This window comes from Cydia strobilella, chromosome 6, assembly GCF_947568885.1.
Source record: "Cydia strobilella chromosome 6, ilCydStro3.1, whole genome shotgun sequence".
In the NCBI taxonomy this organism is placed as follows: Eukaryota; Metazoa; Arthropoda; class Insecta; order Lepidoptera; family Tortricidae; genus Cydia; species Cydia strobilella.
The window spans coordinates 1,157,385-1,177,698 of NC_086046.1; the positions used below are offsets into that span (position 1 = coordinate 1,157,385).

At 36.4% G+C, this 20,314-nt stretch overlaps 2 protein-coding genes across 2 annotated transcripts in view; one reads left to right on the forward strand and one right to left on the reverse strand.

The window, feature by feature from the left end:
• Positions 1–5,012, reverse strand: part of LOC134741938 (protein tiptop-like) — a 475,809-nt gene extending 470,797 nt beyond the window's left edge. The window contains exon 1 of the mRNA XM_063674822.1: positions 4,900–5,012. The gene's annotated coding sequence lies outside the window, so the exon portion shown is untranslated. The remainder of the gene's footprint in view (positions 1–4,899) is intronic.
• A 171-nt stretch (positions 5,013–5,183) lies between these two features.
• The window catches only part of LOC134742315 (zinc finger protein 420), a 61,917-nt gene continuing 46,786 nt past the window's right edge, over positions 5,184–20,314 (forward strand). The window contains exon 1 of the mRNA XM_063675365.1: positions 5,184–5,313. The gene's annotated coding sequence lies outside the window, so the exon portion shown is untranslated. The remainder of the gene's footprint in view (positions 5,314–20,314) is intronic.

The following is a 20,314-nucleotide window of genomic DNA, read 5'->3' on the forward strand; positions in this document are numbered from 1 at the left end:
ATTTAGGTGTTTTGACAAGGTGCACATACAGTTGGGCTAGCACATGATTGGTGCGAGAGTATCTCGCCGCGACATAGACTACCTGTCCCCCTTTAATTCATACAGTTAGTAAAAGACGGGTAGTCTATCTCGCGGCGAGATACTGTCGCGCCAATCACATGATGAGAGCACATGCTCGGCCTACTGGGATAACAACCCATAGGTAAAAAATTGTGCAAGCGTCGGAAATTATTTAAATTAGCATCACAAAGCCTAAAGGCCAATTACATTTTGTTATGCGAAAAAAGCTAGCTAATTATCTAGATATTGAGACATCTGAATTTTACAAAATTTCATGTAAGTATCAACAAAAATTTCGTTTCATAAAGTTGTAAGCAATGTCAAAGCGCCTCGCGTCTACATTTTGTCACAAAATAAAAAAACAACGCGTAGTTTCATTAAAACTTGGCTGATTGTGCCATAGACCCTAGCCTTAACGAGTAAAATGAGATTGCGGGCATAAGTGACATGAAAATAAACTGTCATTGGGACCATCCATGCCCCAATGACCTTCGATTTGAATCCCTTAGTTTTCTAATGTTTTTTGTAGCTTATCATATTAACAGCAACGGATTTTAGCAATATAGTATCCCATATTTACTTCAAAGTTCATTGTTTTCGAAATATTTGGCATCAAAGTTGAACAATTTTAGGCCAAAAAACTGGTTTTCTGGCCATAACTTTTGTGTTAATTAGTTTAAAATTAAAACCTTAGACAAATTTTTAGAGACGTCTAAGACGAACCCAAATATGTAGATTTCGTATATGTAAGATCTTTCACAGCAATCGAGATACGAAAAAAGTGTTTTTTTTAGACAATGTTTAAAACAATCATAAATAAATAAGTATTCATTTTTTTCACAATCCGGTAGACAAAAATGGAGATAAAAGATTGAAGAACCGATAGCCGCTTGTCTTATAATTCTATATGTAGTGCAAAAGTAGGAGATACGATTCAAAACTTGTCAAAAATCGACGAAAACCTCAGGTAGCCCCTTATTCGACGCTAATATCTGAGTTACGGGCCAATTTAAACAATGATCTAGATATCAACTAGATATCCACTAGATATGAAACAGAAACGATAACGAGATATTTAAGAAAGTCATGTCAGACATTTCCGCGATTCTGAATGTCCTCTTGAACGATCTCTTTAAGATTTGCTTAAGATATTACTTAGACATCCAATGGATATCTAATGGATATCCCAAAACGTCACAATAATTGTAGCGTGAAATGACAATTAGCCTCATGCATGAAGTTTATATTTGAACGAAATATGTTTTATTCGGATGTTTGTTACCGTTATATCATGTTACAAATGTATTTCCGTTTTTAAATTACCATTTAATCACTTAAAATTATAAATAAAAAGTACAAAAATTTGCCCGCGAAAAGCTAGTGAGCGAAACGCTCGAAACGCCACGTGACGTCACGCGTTTGACAGATTAGTGTCATTAGTAGCAAACGTCACTTGGACCGCCCAACGTGTGACGTCATCACGCTCTGTCGAATTCGCGCCAAAAATTATGAGCGTTTCAACCGCTCAAAAATTTTCAACATTTTAAATATTTTTTAATAAAATAATGTTAAGGTTTACAAAAGTATTTTTATCATTTCCGGTGTTCCAACGATATAAATTATGAATCCAAAAATAAAAATAAAATCATGCATGGAGCTAATTGGTTTCTCGAATCGAACTGCAAAAGATATAGTTGAGAACTAAACTATAACGTATCTATTAGATCTCGTATTGTTCTCGTATCTAGTAATTATCACGTTGTTCGAATTATTATTAACCGATTAATCTGTCATTTTGCAAGATTTAATTCATCAACAAAAATACCGTAGGTAAACTATTTAATGCCAAAAGCGCCTCGCGTTTATATTTTGTCACAGAATAAAAAAAACAACGTCAATTCATTAAAACTTGGCTGATTGTGCCATAGACCCCAACGAGTAAAGTTAGATTGCGGGCGATAACGCCGCCGTAATGCTTGATGAAATGATATTTTTGAACGGATGAGTTGTTTTTTTAAGGTTTTGCATGCAAAATACTATTCTAGCAGTTTACGAAGAATGTTATTTTCATGATGGTAGGTATATTTGTTTGGTAGGTATGTCGTAAATACAAACGGTTTGATTACTTGAACTTTAAGTATTTTAAAGAAAATTTGTGACGTTTTCGAGCAAAAGGTGCCACATTGTCGCTTGTCGATAAGGTTGATTTCTAATTGAAGCTACATATGGAAATAGCGCCTTACTGACAAGCGACAATAAGTACCCTTTTGGTTAAAAATGGCACATTTATTCTGTAAAGTAATAAACAAATAATAAGTTTTCGTTGTAAGTATAACGTCGTGTCGTCAAAACGTTATTGAGTTTCACTTTATTTCTGTGATATTATTTATTTATTATTATTATTAATTACTATTATTCGGAGATCCAACAGCTGTTAACATGTCTATAGGTTTTATTTGGTTTTATAAATATGATACAAAAAGCCAATTACAGGTTCTCACCAGTAGCTACATATTAAAAAAAACAATATTTATAAAGTGAAAATGTATATAGGTAATAAATATATGTGTTAGAAGTGTTAACATAACGCTTCCTCAGCCTCATTGGTACAAAATAGGAAATTTCCATATCCACATTTTAATATAAATTGCTCAAAATTTATGATCCATAATCGTGAATAACACAGTCTTATAACTTAACATATTATAATATGTTATAATAAATTTAAGATCATATAAACATTATTTATTATTTCCGTCCGTCCGTCCGTCACGAATCGGGTTTCGAAATCATTATCTTATCAATCATAAATCATATTTGGGTATTTCTCGCGTGATTTTGCATTTAAATTAATTTGTCGTTAATAAATCATTAAAATCTGAAATGCGGTTGACAATTATCGAATGGAAAATATGTAATGACTTATCACAGGTTGCCATAATTTATGATAATTAATGAAGATATTTGGATGAGGTTCTAAAACATTTTAAATACCTACTTCCAGACTAGTTTTTTTGTGGCACGATAACACTTATTATGATAGTGGTACAGTCAGCATTAAAACTACAGTGACATCTCGATAATCCGGCACTTCGATGGTCCGCTACATCCAGTAATCCAGCACTGTACTAAAATTGGGGTGCAAATTATAATTCCATGTCCTAATTTACTATGTGCGCCTACATTATCGCACTTCAATCTCTTTATAAATGGCTGTTTCAGATACCAGTAGAATTTTCTTTGAATTTAGTATTTTATTAAAATGTATTTCTAAGACGTACTAAAAACAGATCAAAATAATATGCAGATTTGCTCTAACTTCCAGTAATCCGAATTTTTCAGTAATCCGGCTCTCTTGTGTCAGCATTAGTGCCAGATTAGTGAGATTGTATAGGATGAGACTAGGTACGTGTCAAAAGTATGACGTTTTCTCTATAAGCTTAAGAAATACGTCTCAATATGTAAAGTAATTAAACTGTTGCCAATCATTTTGAACGAAAACTGCAACAATTATCATAGGGCGGCAGATATACTTTTTAGTAAAATGTATTTCTAAGACATACTAAAAACACTCAGATTTGCTCTAACTTCCAGTAATCGAAATTTTTCAGTAATCCGGCTCTCTTGTGTCAGCATTAGTGCCGGATTAGTGAGATTGTATAGGATGAGACTAGGTACGTGTCAAAAGTATGACGTTTTCTCTATAAGCTTAAGAAGTACGTCGCTATATGTAAAGTAATTAAACTGTTGCCAATCATTTTGAACGAAAACTGCAACAGGTATTATAGGGCGGCAGATATACTTTTTAGTAAAATGTATTTCTAAGACATACTAAAAACACTCAGATTTGCTCTAACTTCAAGTAATCCGAATTTTTAAGTAATCCGGCTCTCTTGTGTCAGCATTAGTGCCGGATTAGTGAGATTGTATATGATGAGACTAGGTACGTGTCAAAAGTATGACGTTTTCTCTATAAGCTTAAGAAATACGTCTCTATATGTAAAGTAATTAGACTGTTGCCAATCATTTTGAACGAAAACTGCAACAACTATTATAGGGTGGCAGATACTATACTTTTTAGTAAAATGTATTTCTAAGACATACTAAAAACACTCAGATTTGCTCTAACTTCCAGTAATCCGAATTTTTCAGTAATCCGGCTCTTTTGTGTCAGCATTAGTGCCGGATTAGTGAGATTGTACAGGATGAGACTAGGTACGTGTCAAAAGTATGACGTTTTCTCTAAGTATAAGCTTAAGAAATATGCAGATATGTAAAATAATTAGACTGATAATTTTAAACGAAAACTACAACAAGTATTAAAGGGTGGCAGTTACTATGGTCCGGTGTTTCATCTGCTACCATTGATTACTGACTTACTTACAATAAGTAGGTATCTTTGGATGTTGCAATTAAGTTAGGTAATTTAGTAAAAAAAATCTAAAATTTGTATTCTTCAGATCGGAACTTCCTATGAAAATTCAAAAAACTAACATAATAATCCTCAATCCTAAAAAATAGGTAATAAAATAATATAAACTGCAAAAACAAAACAGTTTATTCTAAACATTGGTACATTTTTAGAACTCGTAGCGCCATCTCTCGGCGGCTATACAGAAACTCGAAAAATGCAACTCGAGTGCAGAAAACCACCTTTTACTCGCTTAATTACATTCAAATATTCGCGATTTTTTTTCTCATTGTTAAATTCCATTACAATACATAGCAAGGCCACACAAATGTAGAAAAAAAGGCCGGGCAGTCCGTATGTGTTCGTTTTTTATTTATCATCTTTAATTAAAGAGAATCGTGGCCGGCCATTGTCGGACTCAGACTTACCTGCCCGACGATTTGAATCTCAGCAAACCGGTTAGGTACAGTCTTTTTATTCTACAATTTATTTACCAAACTCACTCGCATTCATCAACATTATAAAAATAAATCGTATACTTATTTGCACTTTTTGTTCATACGGTTATCATTCGATTTTTGAAATCGCGATTCGTTTTTCGAATCGGCATTTTCGGAGTTTCGCGCGCGGTGAAAACATTTGGCGCGTCCGAACCGACTGCTTGTGTTGTCACTTCTTGTGTTCGGGGGCGTACACAAAGGGTCGGGCCGAGCGCTCGGCAAACATCGGCTATCGCCCTCTCTTTCCCCCAAAACTCAACTGTCTGTTGTATCTGTACCAATGAACCGAGTCACAACACAGAATTATTATACTCCTGTTTTAATCTTCAACAACGGGCAGCGGTGAGTGATTTAAAACCAACATATCCATTTATCTTTATCCGTATATCGTTATTTACAGCGAGAGTGATGTGTATGTCCAAATTTGGCGTCATACGCGATTGTGTTATTGTTCATTTCGCGTCTGTACTTTACGAGTGTTGTTTACATTATTTAAAAGCTTTTCCCGATTATCTACTATAATAATTCGATGGGATAAAAATAAATGCGACTAGTTTTAGTGATATTTCAAACTACGATAATGTTTTAGACGTATTTTCTGCAATAATGCAAACATAACCTCAAAATGTTAGTGTTTCATGTTTTCACGCGACATTCGATAGATGGCGTTAGTATCGGGGGCGGAGCTTCCCAGGGAATGTTAGACGTCTGTCACACGATAATTGTAGGTTAGAAATTTAGATAAACTGTTATTTATTTTTACGATTCTCACCCTTTATTGGCTATAGGTTAGGGGTCTGTTCGTTATTAGAGGCTGACAGTTTGTTATTGTGGGGCCGGTCGTTTATTTCATTTATTTGTTTTGGAAGTGTTGATCTATCAAAATAATGGCGCCAAATTATTATACTTAAGTTCCTTTAACAGCAGTTACAGCTGACATATTTTTTTGTTAAATTCATGTTTTTTCATCAACAAAAATGATTTTATTATTTGTTTTTTTAATGTCCAAACAACTATAGGGTTAACGGCTAAACTACTTATTTCAGTTATTTCACACAATGACTAAATACTACTACTACTTATAACTTATAAATCGCATAATGACTAAATAATAAACTCAAATATATAGATGCCATAGGTTTAGGTACACTAACGGAAAAGGAAGTCTTGCTCACTTTTTCTTGAGTATGTATATGACATCTATTTATTTTTTTAGTTTGTAATTTATATAGTACAGTGTGACTACGTAAAAACTCAATCAAAATATTTGACAATATAATTTGATTTGTTCCCAAAGTTGTGACTAAATAAATTTAAATAATAATATTATATTTTGTGGCTTATCAGATCGATAATGGGTTAGGTAAGTGACAGCTATTAATTTTTTCGCTGTTTCAGTTTGGTCTAATATGATTTACTATAACCACGTTTTTACTACCACGTTGGTGGCAAACAAGCATACGGCCCGCAGTCACCGTAGCCTATGGACGCCTGCAACACCATAGATATTAATGCGCGTTGCCGACCCTTTAAAAACCTGTACACTCCTTTTTTGAAGAACCCCATACTGTAGCCCATCGGGAAAACCTCGGGAGCTCATTCCACAGCCGAAGCATCCGCGGGAGGAAATTCCTCTTAAACCGCACAGTACGCGACCATTGAAGTTCTAGGGCAGCGGTTCCTAACCTGGGGGTAATTATCCCCACGGGGGTAAAACTGTCATTTTACGGGGGTAAAACTGCTATTTTACGGGGTTCAAAATCAAAGATAACAAAGACCTATCTATAAGAAAGAATATTAATTATTATGGAGGAGGGGTAAAATCGAGTTCCCTAGTTAGTCAAAGGGGTGACAGTACTGAAAAGGTTAGGAACAACTGTTCTAGGGTGTGAGGATGAGCCTTGCCGACGGCAAGCGGTGCGTTTATAGAAAGCGGACGTTGGCATCATGTCAAACAATTCTTCAGGGCACAGCCCATTGTCAAATAACAAGATTGATCTTGTTATATTGTTTCGAGCAGGTGATGGGAGTATAAGAACGTATATTCACTAAATGCCTGCCTATACATGTTAGGCGGCGCTGACACAAGCAATATTTTTTATATCGCAGTAAACCAAATCGTTACTGCTACGGAAAGTGGACATTTGCCACATTACAATTGTACAAGCGGTAGAACACATATAAGGAGGCAAAGTTTCTCCTTAGACTTAAAGGTAACTAATATACTACTGTAGCAATACGTATTTAGTGATTGTAGCGGTGGAAGAATAGTCTGTTTGCCCCACAGTAGTAAGTAAGTACAGTTTGAGCCCCACCGTAAATCTTCTGCGAACGCACTCAACACGGAACTTGAGTGCGCGCTATTCGAGTCGATCGTCGCCTGATCCTGTACAGTTTGCAAAACAGGCAGATTTACTTGATTTTTTGTCATTTAGAAGCAAATGACTTGACGTTTTTAAGGTTCCGTACCTCAAAAGGAAAAAACGGAACCCTTATAGGATCACTCGTGCGTCTGTCTGTCTGTCCGTCTGTCACAGCCTATTTTCTCCGAAACTACTAGACCAATTAGGTTGATATTTGGTATACATATGTAAGTTTTTGACCCAAAGACGGATATGTAACGTAAACAAATGAATTTTAAACACGGGGGCCACTTTGGGGGGTAAATGTGAAAATTAAAAAATAAAGTTTTTCAAACTATATCGTGTTACATATCAAATGAAAGAGCTCATTGTGTGAATCTCAAATATATATATATTTTTATAATAATATTTTTTTACAATTTTAGGAGAAACAGTATAGAAGTTATTTAAGAAAATAGGCAAAAAATGACCATCCCCCCCCCCCTTTATCTCTGAAACGACTGGGTCTAAAATTTTGAAAAAAATACACAAAATAGATCTTTACCTATAGATCACAGTAAAACCTATTATAAATGTGCAGTCAAGCGTGAGCCGGACTTAATTACTTGGTTTTTGATCCGACCCCTACGGGTTTTTTAAAGACATTTCACTCACGTTTCACATAAAAAATACATTGTTTAAATTGTGTAATGTACGGAACCCTTGGAACGCGAGTCCGACTCGCACTTGGCCGGTTTTTTTAGGGTTCCGTACCCAAAGTGCCTGAGTGAGTGACTGTTAGTGCTTGAAAATGCAGACCTAGGCTCTCCGAAACATGTCGCGCGAGTGACTAAAAATACGTGAGTGAAACCGCTAAGTTAGTTAACTTTATTTCAGACATCAAAGATCCATAAAGGATTAGTTAGTTACAATAATATTACTTATCACTATGTCAGTATTTACAACTATTTACATAACATTAGCTTAGAGTTCCAAATTCAAACATGAAACAACTGCGTCTGGGTTTCAGGGGCTGTTATTTTCAAAAACGACAACCTAACAGCTAAAGCCTTTCTCAATGTCGGCTAATATGAAATATCTATTATAATATTTTTAATCCATACCTACCTTCCTAAAAACTTCGATATCTCTATCGTACAAAAATCACAAATAAATCACACCCATCTGCTACGGTTTTTCGTCATTTCTCCAAGAAAACTTTTTTCGTCATCCGTTAACTTTTTAAAGTTTTTTTTAATGCGAACGGTCCAAGGCGGGACTGACAGATTTATAGCGTGCGTGGCACGCATGCCGCCTTTCGAAAATTAAAACGTTTTTGAAATTTCTTTTAAAAACGCATTGTTTTTTTTTAACTTGCACCTTAATTTGGCTGACAGTGGTGACCTAATTAATTCTCTACAATTTTTTGTATTAAAATAAATATTGAATTAGATTTAATACGTTGAAAGTCGGTCGTCGTGGCTCGTGGTTCGGTTTTAAGTGTATAAATTCGTTTTAAAAGAATTTACCGAGCAAAAGTATCGTTAATATTTATATTTATTATTATTTAAATATGTAGTTTATTTCTCGTTCGTTAATTTTTAGTCCAAGCTGATGGGAAAAGCATGTGAATTAGGAACTGAAATAGATATCACATTACAACAATGCATTTCACTTATTAACTCTTACGCAGCGTACTACGTAGGCGAACAACACGCTAACGCGAAGCGAAGCGATGTGGCGCGGGGTAAATCAATCCTTTGATACCTATAGAAGTGTCCCACGTGGGCGATCTCATTGCGAACGCGAACGCTGTGGGCCCGCCACCGCGCCGCGCCGCTTCGCTTCGCATTCACGAGTTGTTCGCTTACAAGACGCTGCGTTAGTGTGTACCTTCTTAATAGCATAGAGTAACTTATACTAGAGCGGTACTGTCATAGTAAATTTTGTAACCCCAGTAAATTCACTGCCATCTGTCGACACACTTTAAAACTAAAAATGAAGATTTATAAAAATATGTAATAGAAGATGTAATTAAATATAGATAAATGTTTTTTTTTATTTGCATTAATTATTTTTATGATTTTGACCCATGTTCTTTCACTGATATGCGTTAAAATTGTTAAATAACAAACGAAACCGTCAACGCCATCTATACGACAGCAGGCCAAAACTAGTAGCGCCCTCTGAACGAGAATCAAATTTTCTTGATTTTCGAGGCACGTTTTTTCCTTAGACTGTACCATCTATTACGAAGTTATATCTATCTTTGTTAATAGTCCAATGTCCGACATTAAATACTGCCCCAGTAGTTGACAGCCTGAATCTTATCTTAGCAAAATTCGTACTAATGTCGTATTCTATTATGGGAATTGGAATGTTCCAGAAATATACATTCGGGGTCCTAGCCAAGATAGGAAGGAAATAGTCACTTGACTTTTCGTAGCATATGTCATCCCGATTCCCGATTTAAAAAAAAACTTGTTGGCTAGGCCCCCCGGTGCGTGCGCAATTATAGTAAGTAGGTAAGTACGTACTATCATACACAAGCAATGCCTTAAAAAATAAAAATATAAAATAAAATAATATCAAATTCGTTTAATTCAGACTTCATAATGGTCCATACATGTTTATTGTTTATTAATACAACACACAAGCTTACAGTTTACATATCAAAGCGCTCACAAGCTACACAATAAGATTCAACAATTACAATATACACAAAAAATAAAACATTACAAACGAGGTACATCACTTAAAAACATAACTTAAGCAACTAAAAATAAATTATTATTACTATTAGCAGTACTATTAGTTATTCTGTGCTGTGCGCTAATTTCTACTACCTGAAGGTTGTCTGGAAGAGATCGCTTTTAAGCGATAAGACCGCCTGTTGCTGCTTAGTTTTTTATGTTAATTTGCTGTATTTAATCATGTTTCATTGTGCACAATAAAGAATATTATTATTATGTGTATCTCCGTTTTTAAACTCTCGGGTCTTTCGAGCCCGGTCATTTATAAGGCGTGCGTGGGGATATAGATCCAACACGTAGAGGCCGTTTGGAGAGATTTGTTGTCATGTAGAACGCCTGTTGGAACCCATTCACAGGTACATCAATAGATATCCGTGAACCGGTTTCAGCAGGCATTGGAAACTATTGTAGAGAGTATGGACAGAGTACTGATCTATGGTTTAAGTTTGGGTGGTTAAAAGACTGGGCTATTACAAAGAAGTCCGGACACATGCCATAACATTGCTTGCACAAGTTATCGAGGCAGGCGGTGACTCGCCACTCGTTAGATGGGCACCTGATGCGCCATCGTAAAGACGGCCAGGCGCAACACCGGCGTGAGCGGCTCAGGGGTGTCGAGAGGTGTGCTGCGCTTTCTCCGAAGTTACTCGCGGCGTTATGCCCTTTAACACTTCCACTCCTGGAGCATATAACTCTTACGACTCCCCTCTGGACGGCCAATGAAGGCAAGCCAGAGCTGAGAGTCCTGTGGGTCCCCTTGGGGTCCACTCCGACCGACGAAGACACGCCGGAGACGGAGACCCTGACCGACTCTCTGGAGCACTCGGGTCCGTGGGGTCGTCACTCCCCAACAGCTCGCCACAAGCTGCCCTGCGGGCTTATTATTATTATTATTATTATTATTATTATTATTAGTGCGTTTTAAATATTTTTAAAGCAACTTTTTGTATTTAGATTATTTTTTTATTCAAACGATAGATGGGAAAGTATTTAAACCTAAAATGGTCACGTTTGCGCCAACAATGGCATTATTATTATGCAAGCAGTAAATCTGCCGCAATCTCTTTATGACGAGTGATGCATTACTGCCTTTGTCTGACGAGCCATAAATAACTTTTATGGCTTGTGAAAAACTGTTTAGAAACGTTTGAGGGATTAGTTACACTTGTAATTATCATAACTAGTTTTTTGCATTGAAATATAAGTTTAACTGGACACTAGGTAACGAAATTTGGAAGCTGTAAAACGTTACTTTGTTACTAGTGTCTCTGTGAGCTGTGGATCCCGTGAGCATAACAAACTTAAAACCGAATTAATGTATGGCTCTTTTCGGAACGCGTCCGAAATTTGAAGATCGGCAATCGTCGGGGGCCTATAACGTCCGCCGACAGCAGCCAACGGCAATCTTCAAAACTACATTGAGCGATAAAGTTATACTGTAATTCAGTCCTAAGTTATAAAATAAATCTTTGTACATAATTTAAAATAATGTCTGCAATCGAATTTAAACTGTTGTGAGACATACTAACATTAAATAATTTCACGGTTTAGACTCACTTGTTTTAGTCACTCGCGCGCACGGTTAGTGCTTGAGAAAGGAGACCTAGGCTCTCCGAAACATGTCGCGCGAGTGACTAAAACAAGTGAGTCTAAACCGTGAAATTATCTAATAACAAGTCTTCATTGAAGATCCACTAGGCATCCCTGCTGCTGTTGATCAGTCTGTCAAATGTGGATGGTGCAACTGGCTCTAAGAGTCCCCGGCAAGCCCGGCCGAATTTCACCTTCCCATTGCAGTATACTTAGAAAGGAGCCTAGGCCTCAACAGCTCCGCCATATAAATTATAATAGGTATATTTTACCCGTGGAGCGCTTTACTGACACACGTGTGTCTGTAGCTAGTATAGGAGTTCTAACTGTGAAACTGGGGCTCTCCAAGGGTTAAACATCGAACCTGCTTACAAAATTGCATGAGAATCGGTTGAGAATTGTGACCTAAAAAGGACAACCGGGACACACGAAAGCATCTAAGACCTTCAATAACGCTAGTTCAATAATTTACATTATTTAATATTAATTTAATAATTTAATACAAAAAATTTGTGAGATATTATGATTTTGACTTAAATGACAATAAGTGACGCCGATGGTGACATCTATCGGACCGTCCTGGTAACTTAACGATAAGGGAGTCGCCACCGCCGAATCTGACATCATTCTGAAACAGAAATTAGTATATCTTAATGGTGTTGATGGAGGGCTTTTATGTTATCCTTTGATTACAAGATGATTCTATTAAATAGGCACCTCTTCCACTCTTCTCAAAGTATGCTTGCTCAAGCTGTTTATGTAAAAAACCGGCCAACGGAGTCTTAGTAATAGGGTCCCGTTTTTACCCTTTGGGTACGGTACAGGTACCCTGAAAACGAATTCTTAACGTCGCCAAAAATTTGCAAATGGTCTCACTCATAATACATCAATCAAATGTCAACGTAAATTCGAAGATGGACTTCGGAGCCAGAGATTCTTACCTGATGACATAAACGGCCGTTGAATTCAAACTTGAATGGTGTTCGAACTTGACCGACCGCGGCGTGGCTTCGCTGAATTCTAACACGCTAAAAAATTAGTGGATTCCCATTGCCAGGGAGGTTTTGGGATTATACAGAGCAACTTTTACTATGGAAACAACCAAGAAATCGCAAAAAAAAATACCCTCATAGAAAATGGACCAGCCAGAATGTATGAAACAGACAATTTTTTTGCGATTTCGGGATTAGTCCCATAGTAAAAGTTGCTCAGTATAATCCCAAAACCTCCCTGGCAACGGGAATACACTTATTATTTAGCCACCGTGTATAGCTATAGCTGCCGATATACAACCGAACTTACGCTCTCATTTTAAAATGACATACTGAAATAATATGAAATTAGACATGTTACACACATTAGTACTAATTTAGCCTTCGTTTCAAGGATATGCAATTGTGGTAACAAACTCGGAAAAACCCTAACTAACTACTCATTCATTAAGTAACCAAATTTAGTGTTGTATACTTATCCGATTTTAGATGCAATATCGAATTATCGATATAAACTCCATTTAACCTCTCACGAAATGGAGTAAATTAAATCCAAATCCATTACAGAATCGGAATTCAATCTCAAATATCAAGATAATGTTAATTAATCGTTAATAACCAACGTCCAGCATGATCCTTCCAGCCCAGGCATTCATGATTAAAATCTCCCATACAAGCACAAACGCTACTTTGATATATGTATAAATCTTTATGATATGAACCTACCAACTCCCTTTCAAACTACAAAGAAAATTCAACTTTGATAAAACAGTTTAAGGTTGAAAATAGGTTGGAGCTCCAAGTACCACCTGTCAAGTGATATATTGACCTTAAATAACATATCTTATTTATGTTGAATCGTAACCAAAATGTATAAAAAGTATGTTTTATTATAAATCGACCGACACAGAGTGGGTGGATAACTAAATTTGTACGCAACCTTGTAATACAAGTTTGTATGTATGTATGGACAGCTGCAGATAAATTGAAAGAGATAGTGTTTCTTTCTCTGTTTAATAGGCTCATTGTAATGGCTATTGTGGGCTTATCGGAGATATTATTAGAAGTACTAGATGCTACGCTAAATTGTAGATGTGCCTAGTTTTGTTTTATTTCTGTAGATCCTTTTATTTTATATCGCTTTTCTGCCAATTGTTCACGATCCTGTTTTGACTTTTAATACATAATGATGTTTATAACAGGAAATTACTTAACAGGACTTACTATAGTTTACCATCTGCTGTTTTTTAATAGTAAGTAGCCTAATAAGTGCTAATAATAAACCTTTTTATTTTAGCTACTGTTCATTATTGACGTATAGTTGGTCAAGCAAATCGTGTCAGTAGAAAAACGCGGCAAATAAAAAAAACCGGCCAAGTGCGAGTCGGACTCGCCCACTGAGGGTTCCGTACTTTTTAGTATTTGATGTTATAGCGGCAACAGAAGTACATCATCTGTGAAAATTTCAACTGTCTAGCTATCACGGTTCATGAGATATAGCCTGGTGACAGTGACAGCGGAGTCTTAGTAATAGGGTCCCGTTTTTACCCTTTGGGTACGGAACCCTAAAAATATAGGCGCGAAGGGATATCGTCGACAACTTATCTAGCATATCAGTGTAAATTTAATTTCGTCAACTATAAATACAAGCATTGTTTAAGGATCATTGTTGTTACCTTAATACCTACTTCGTACTGGCAATTAACATAATTAACATTCAAACTGGCTGATTACAAAGCGTTCAAAAACAAAAGCGTCACAATTCGAAAATGGAAGTATAATATATAACCGCAACCTTACAAAAGCGATCGCCCATTAAACCCTATCATAATTCAAACCTATCGAGTTTTCAACTCGACTATCTCAAGCGACCTTTTCCCAACCCTATGTTCACTTTTCCCTTCATTCTAAATTCAACTTTAAATATATGAGGTTAAGGTTCAAGTTTGAATGAATAATTAATTAGATATAAGAGGTTCTCAAAGTTTTTTCCCCCTATGACATTCACGCTAAATCTCTCGGAAGGCGTCCCATACATTTTTATTTCCAAAATAAATAAATAAAATACAAATAAATGGCCGGAAACATTTGTCCGGCCGCGTCAAGCGTAATCCGGTCCTGATTTATTATTAATTATGTTTTTTCAGGAATTACATAAATTCTAAGTAAGCCGACGGGTTTGGGTTTATTTAATTTGGGTTTCGAATGATGCTTGTTTTTGTTTTATAAAAAAAATGGTATATATCATTGCGGGTAATTAGGTACCTTTCAAAGAATATGAAATATGATTTACCCTGTAGGTTGCTTTTTACCCAATATTCACGTGATAATAAAACACATAGATAATACTTAAGTTATTTAAATTTATCATACACAAACGATAATTTAGTATTTTGATAAATTCCTATATTTTCGATGTAAAAACATTCTAGGTGTCTTAAACATAAAACTAAATTTAGTTCCAGTTACTTACGGTACTATTAGTTAATAAATACTTAGACTACCTACTTACCTACCTACGCCTGAAAAAAAAATACACAATTAATAAATCATCACAATAAATCAATAATTATAGCAGTTTAAACAATAAATCTACATTAGAAACAAATATATGGACCATTATGATTATGATTAAGACAGGAAGTAGTTCATACTTTACAAAATGTTAAATGACTATTGACTGCATTGATAAGATACTACTAGCGCCATCTAGTTAATTCTGAGAGAATTAGAAACTACTGTAACGCGGCGCACTGGATAAACTATTAAATATTACTGTTTACAAAAGTTTGAGCAGATTTATTGAAATATTGAATAAACGGGTTTGAGGAACAAAATATTTATTTAAATGTTATACAGGACAGTCTTAAATTTAAATTGTAATGCAACAATTATTGTAGTATCTTACGATTATAAATTAAATAAAAATAAAAATAAATTTATTATGTGTGCATAACTTTTCGTACCTAGGATTTTACCTATTTTTTCACATTACATACCTACTATTTTAATCGTTAATGATTATCTCCGATATCTATTTGTTGTCTTCCATTATCAACTCGTTTTATTTTTACCTAAAAATTAGTTGAGTACTTATTAGCATCAATTAGGAACAATTATAGAATGAGTAATTCACAAATTCGTTTATATTATTTGATTTACTATATAAAATTTTAAACTAGGTAATAATTATAATTCACAAAAAACCCGCCCGCACCATCGATTTTTCACCATCTCTTCACTACCAGAAAATCGATACCCATCCCAAGACATCGATACAACTCAAACTCCATTCTTAAAATTGTCACTGGCCACGAATTCGAAATTCAAATTCCTCATCCGTCCGCGGACCAATCGATGCGCGCCGTTGCGCTGTCTTCGCCCGTCGGCCGTTACGCACCTTTATGGTCTACCCCGCGCCCCGCGTCCCGCGCGGCGCCCTCAAGGCACATGACGAATCAATATGCTACGAACAAACGACATTTATTTTATGCGATTTATTAGTATGTCCGGGTGCATAATATGCAGGAATACTAGATTGTCCTTCGGGACGGTAAAAAATGTCAAATAATTGTCATGTCAATTGTGGTTTGATAGATAGACCAAGAAAAGTGCAACGATATAGATAGCATACGCAGTGCGTTATTTATACCTACGTCATAATTTCATAGAAGTTTGACGTTTAAAACAACACTTGCACTGCGTTGTCCTATCAAAACCGTTGCAGACTTTTTTGGTCTAACTCTGTCTACGGAAATAAAAATGAATCAAACTCAACAATTATTCTATACTAGCTTCCCGCGACTTCGTCTGCGTAGAGTTAGTAATGTGGGTAGCTTATTTTTTATCCAATCTGCTTTTTATCGATTTCCCACACAAACTTCCACCCCCCTTTTCACCCCCTTAAATGATAATTTCTGGGATAAAAACTACCCGATGTCCTTCCCCGGGACTCAAACTATCTCTATTCCAAATTTCAACTAAATCGGTTCAGTGGTTTAAACGTGAAGAGGTAACAGACAAGCAGATAGACAGACAGACAGATAGAAAGACAGACACACTTTCGCATTTATAATATTATAGTATGGATTATGGATATGACACGAATTTTAAGTAAGGTTTGTCTGGGTCGTCTGTCTGGTGTCTGGGGTTATTTCATTTCAATAATTTTAAATTTTTTGAAACTATAGTTGGACAAATTGGCAGTAAATAAGAACCAAAAAAACTATACTCATCCTTATTTTTTGGGTGCTAGTATTAGTGTAAGACAAAGATAGTATGATTATCTCTGTCTATGTTTGACATGAGACAGTCCTTTGACAAACTATATTATATACACGGTGTTACTTGAGCCACTGAAAACCTGAGACACCCCAACAGCTTTTATTTATTTTGAACTCATCTAATGGGTATTTATTTTTAAATCCGATAAATATTTAAAAAAATATTAGTTGTTTAGTTTTCTCAACAATTCTATTCGACTGGTAATTCTACACAAGATGCTTCGTCGTTTTAGTGACATCAAACAATTACTAGTTACCATCGAAAACACTGTTGACAGACCATTTGCATACTTTACTGCAACGAGATAAGGTTTACCAATGGCCAGTTAAGGGTGTTGCTCATTGACAAATAACGTGTCAAATGTTAGTTATTGATATTGTTGCATTACAAACCTGTAGAATGGGCATGTAAAAATAATAAAAGATAATAAAAAATTACCCCCATTAAAACATAGCACGATCGATCCTCCTATCGATTCTGAACAAACTGTCTTTAGGTTTTCAGTGGGTCATAAAACACCGTGTATATAAATTAAATATAAATTTTCTAACGAATAAAGGCCTCAAAATGTACAGTGAAAAAACAGTCATCTTTCTAAGACCTGCCCCCTGACTACCCTTACAGCTGACTCTAAGTGCTTAAAATTCTTAGCACTTAGCTTCTAGCTCATATGGGGAATACGGTTCCCACCGCCTTGAACTTGAACTTGCCTCTGGTTGTTGGGTTTTTAAATTGTTTGACAAATGTTACTACAATTTCGGTATAATTATTTTAAACCCCAGCAGCAAAACTGCAATTTTCTCACTGCATGCGGTGGGATAAAGTACCTACTTTTGATAGGCATTTGTTTGATGTGGGTCTCTATTGTTTCCCATAAAGTTTTAAGTCATAATTGTTTGTCCGAATTTTCGTTAGTCATAATTTGGTTTTTCTCAGAAACGCGTAACTTTTCAGGATTGAGATAAAACAAACGTAACCTAACCTATCTACAGGATAACCTTACGAAAATCCTGAAATGTTAACGGTTTCAGAATTATGACAATCTGACAATCAATAATTATAAACAACAGGATCCCGTTTGATGTTTATAATCTTTCGCTTCATCTGTGATAAAATCAACTCTATTATAATACAAACAACAGCTCTGTTATGATACAAATAACTTTTTATGTTTCGAATTAATGATTTTCTTAAATTTAAAGAAATGGGACTAGGCTGCCTTTCGACTGAGGCGGAGCAGGGCCGGATTTATAGGTCTGGAGGCCCCGGGGCAAAAAAGGAGTGGAGGCTCCCTGGCCCCAAATTATTTTTCCGAAGTCTCTATTGTGGGGGCCCCTCTTTTGTGGAGCAGTAGATGTGCGTTCGGAGATGAGAGAAGACGTTCGGAAATCAACAAAACAGTATTGGTTCCTTTCTCTACTCCGCTCTGTTGGATTACAATCAGGTATTGATTGCTTTCCGCACCTCCCCACAGCAAAAAGGCCGCTTGTGTATTTAATAAACTGATATTTCAATCTTTGGCTTAAAGACTGATTTAAAATCACCTAAGAAATAAAACAAAAGCTACTCAAAATTACCAACCCCCATACAGACCATAATAAGCTATAAATAAGTCCACAACTTTGACTCCTATCCCCAAGACATAAAGTTCCAAGACGTATACATATTTTAGCACGTCATATAGACGACAATAACATTTAAAACTCGACAACTTTCGATCTTATTGCCGAGGCATAAAGTTCCTAGCTGTATAAATATTTTTGAACATTCTCGCGCCATAAGTTACAATTTATGTGGCGAAGATGACCCGGCGTGCCGCCGGTTTTAAGGTGTTCTGACTTTAATAGTTTTATGAGACCCATAAACACAGCATAGATAGCACTTTATATTCTTTATTTGTGTATAATATATTGACTAAACTGTATGATTACATACATACATACATATAATCACGCCTATTTCCCGGAGGGGTAGGCAGAGACCACGGATTTCCACTTGCTACGATCCTGACATACCTCGTTCGCTTCCTTCACTTTCATTACATTCCTCATACACGCTCGCCAGTTTAGGGTGCTCTTGGCCTGGCCTTTCTTCGGGATTTCCCCGATCTGATCAGAGAAAGTCCGCCGAGGCTGCATGATGGTCATATCTTTATTTTATAATAAGATAATGAAGAGAGATAGGCACTGAGAATGTCATCTCGCTTCGTCTGGTAGGGCACAGCACAGCGGATGTCATTCCAGATCTAGAGCACAGCCTAACTGGGGAAGTACCTCCTCCTTACAGAAAACCGCAGCCAAATTTCACTAGACCCTACTCATAGTGTTGTGTTCCTGCCGGTGAGTAAGGTTGCCAGAGCTCAACGAGGGTCCGGAGTGTTAGGGGCGGCAACGCGCATGTAACACCTCTGGAGTTGCAGGCTTCCATAGGCTACGGAGACTGCTTATCGCCAGGCAGTAAGCTTGGTTGCCACCAACGTAGTATACAAAAATACATCAATGTTTCAATCAAAAGACTGCTTAAATATAGAATTACACGCGAACGCGAAGCGAAGCGATGCGGCGCGGGGTGAATCAATCCTTTGATACCTATAGAAGTGTCCACGTGGGCGATTTCGTTGCAAACGCGACCGCCGTGGGCCCCCGCGCCGCTTCGCTTCGCGTTCGCGAGTTGTTCGCTTACGGACGCTGCGTAATACATCTTATTTATCCATGTACAGGTATTCCATAAAAAGCAGTTAAAATAAGTTAATGTAGCGATGGGATGGATAATGATGATGAGTAGCAAAATTTCCGCAACCATTTTAAATTATTGTCAATAAATTTAAAAGGTACCTTACAGAAAGTTAATTAGGTAGGTAGGTTATAGTCGTGGGTTGAAGGACGATGATACAACATACTCGTACAAGAAAGGAAGATTAGACTCATATGAATATACGTGTCGACGACTCCCGGTTCGGGAGGCCGATTCATATCTAACAACTTGTTACGGATTTGATTTTATTTTGATACGACCTTAAAAATCGCTGGCTAATTGGTGCTTGCGAAGTGAAGTGAAAATCGTGTGTGAGATGCGCGCCAATCGCATCAAAACCATAACAAATTGTTAGAATCGACCTATTGCTGGACTAGAGCGGAAAAAACATTGGTGATAGACTCATTATACAAGACAACGTCTTTATGGTCCCTATTCCTATCTCTACTCATATTATACAGAAATGCATAAGTAACTCTGTCTGTCTGTACTTCAAAACGATTTCGAAGTTTGGTATTGAGATATTTTGAGTCCCGGCACAGAATAAGTAATAGTATTATCATACAGAATGGTCACGCACCGCCCCGCCCCGACTCGAATTACCTCGCCCAGCGACAGCAGATTAACG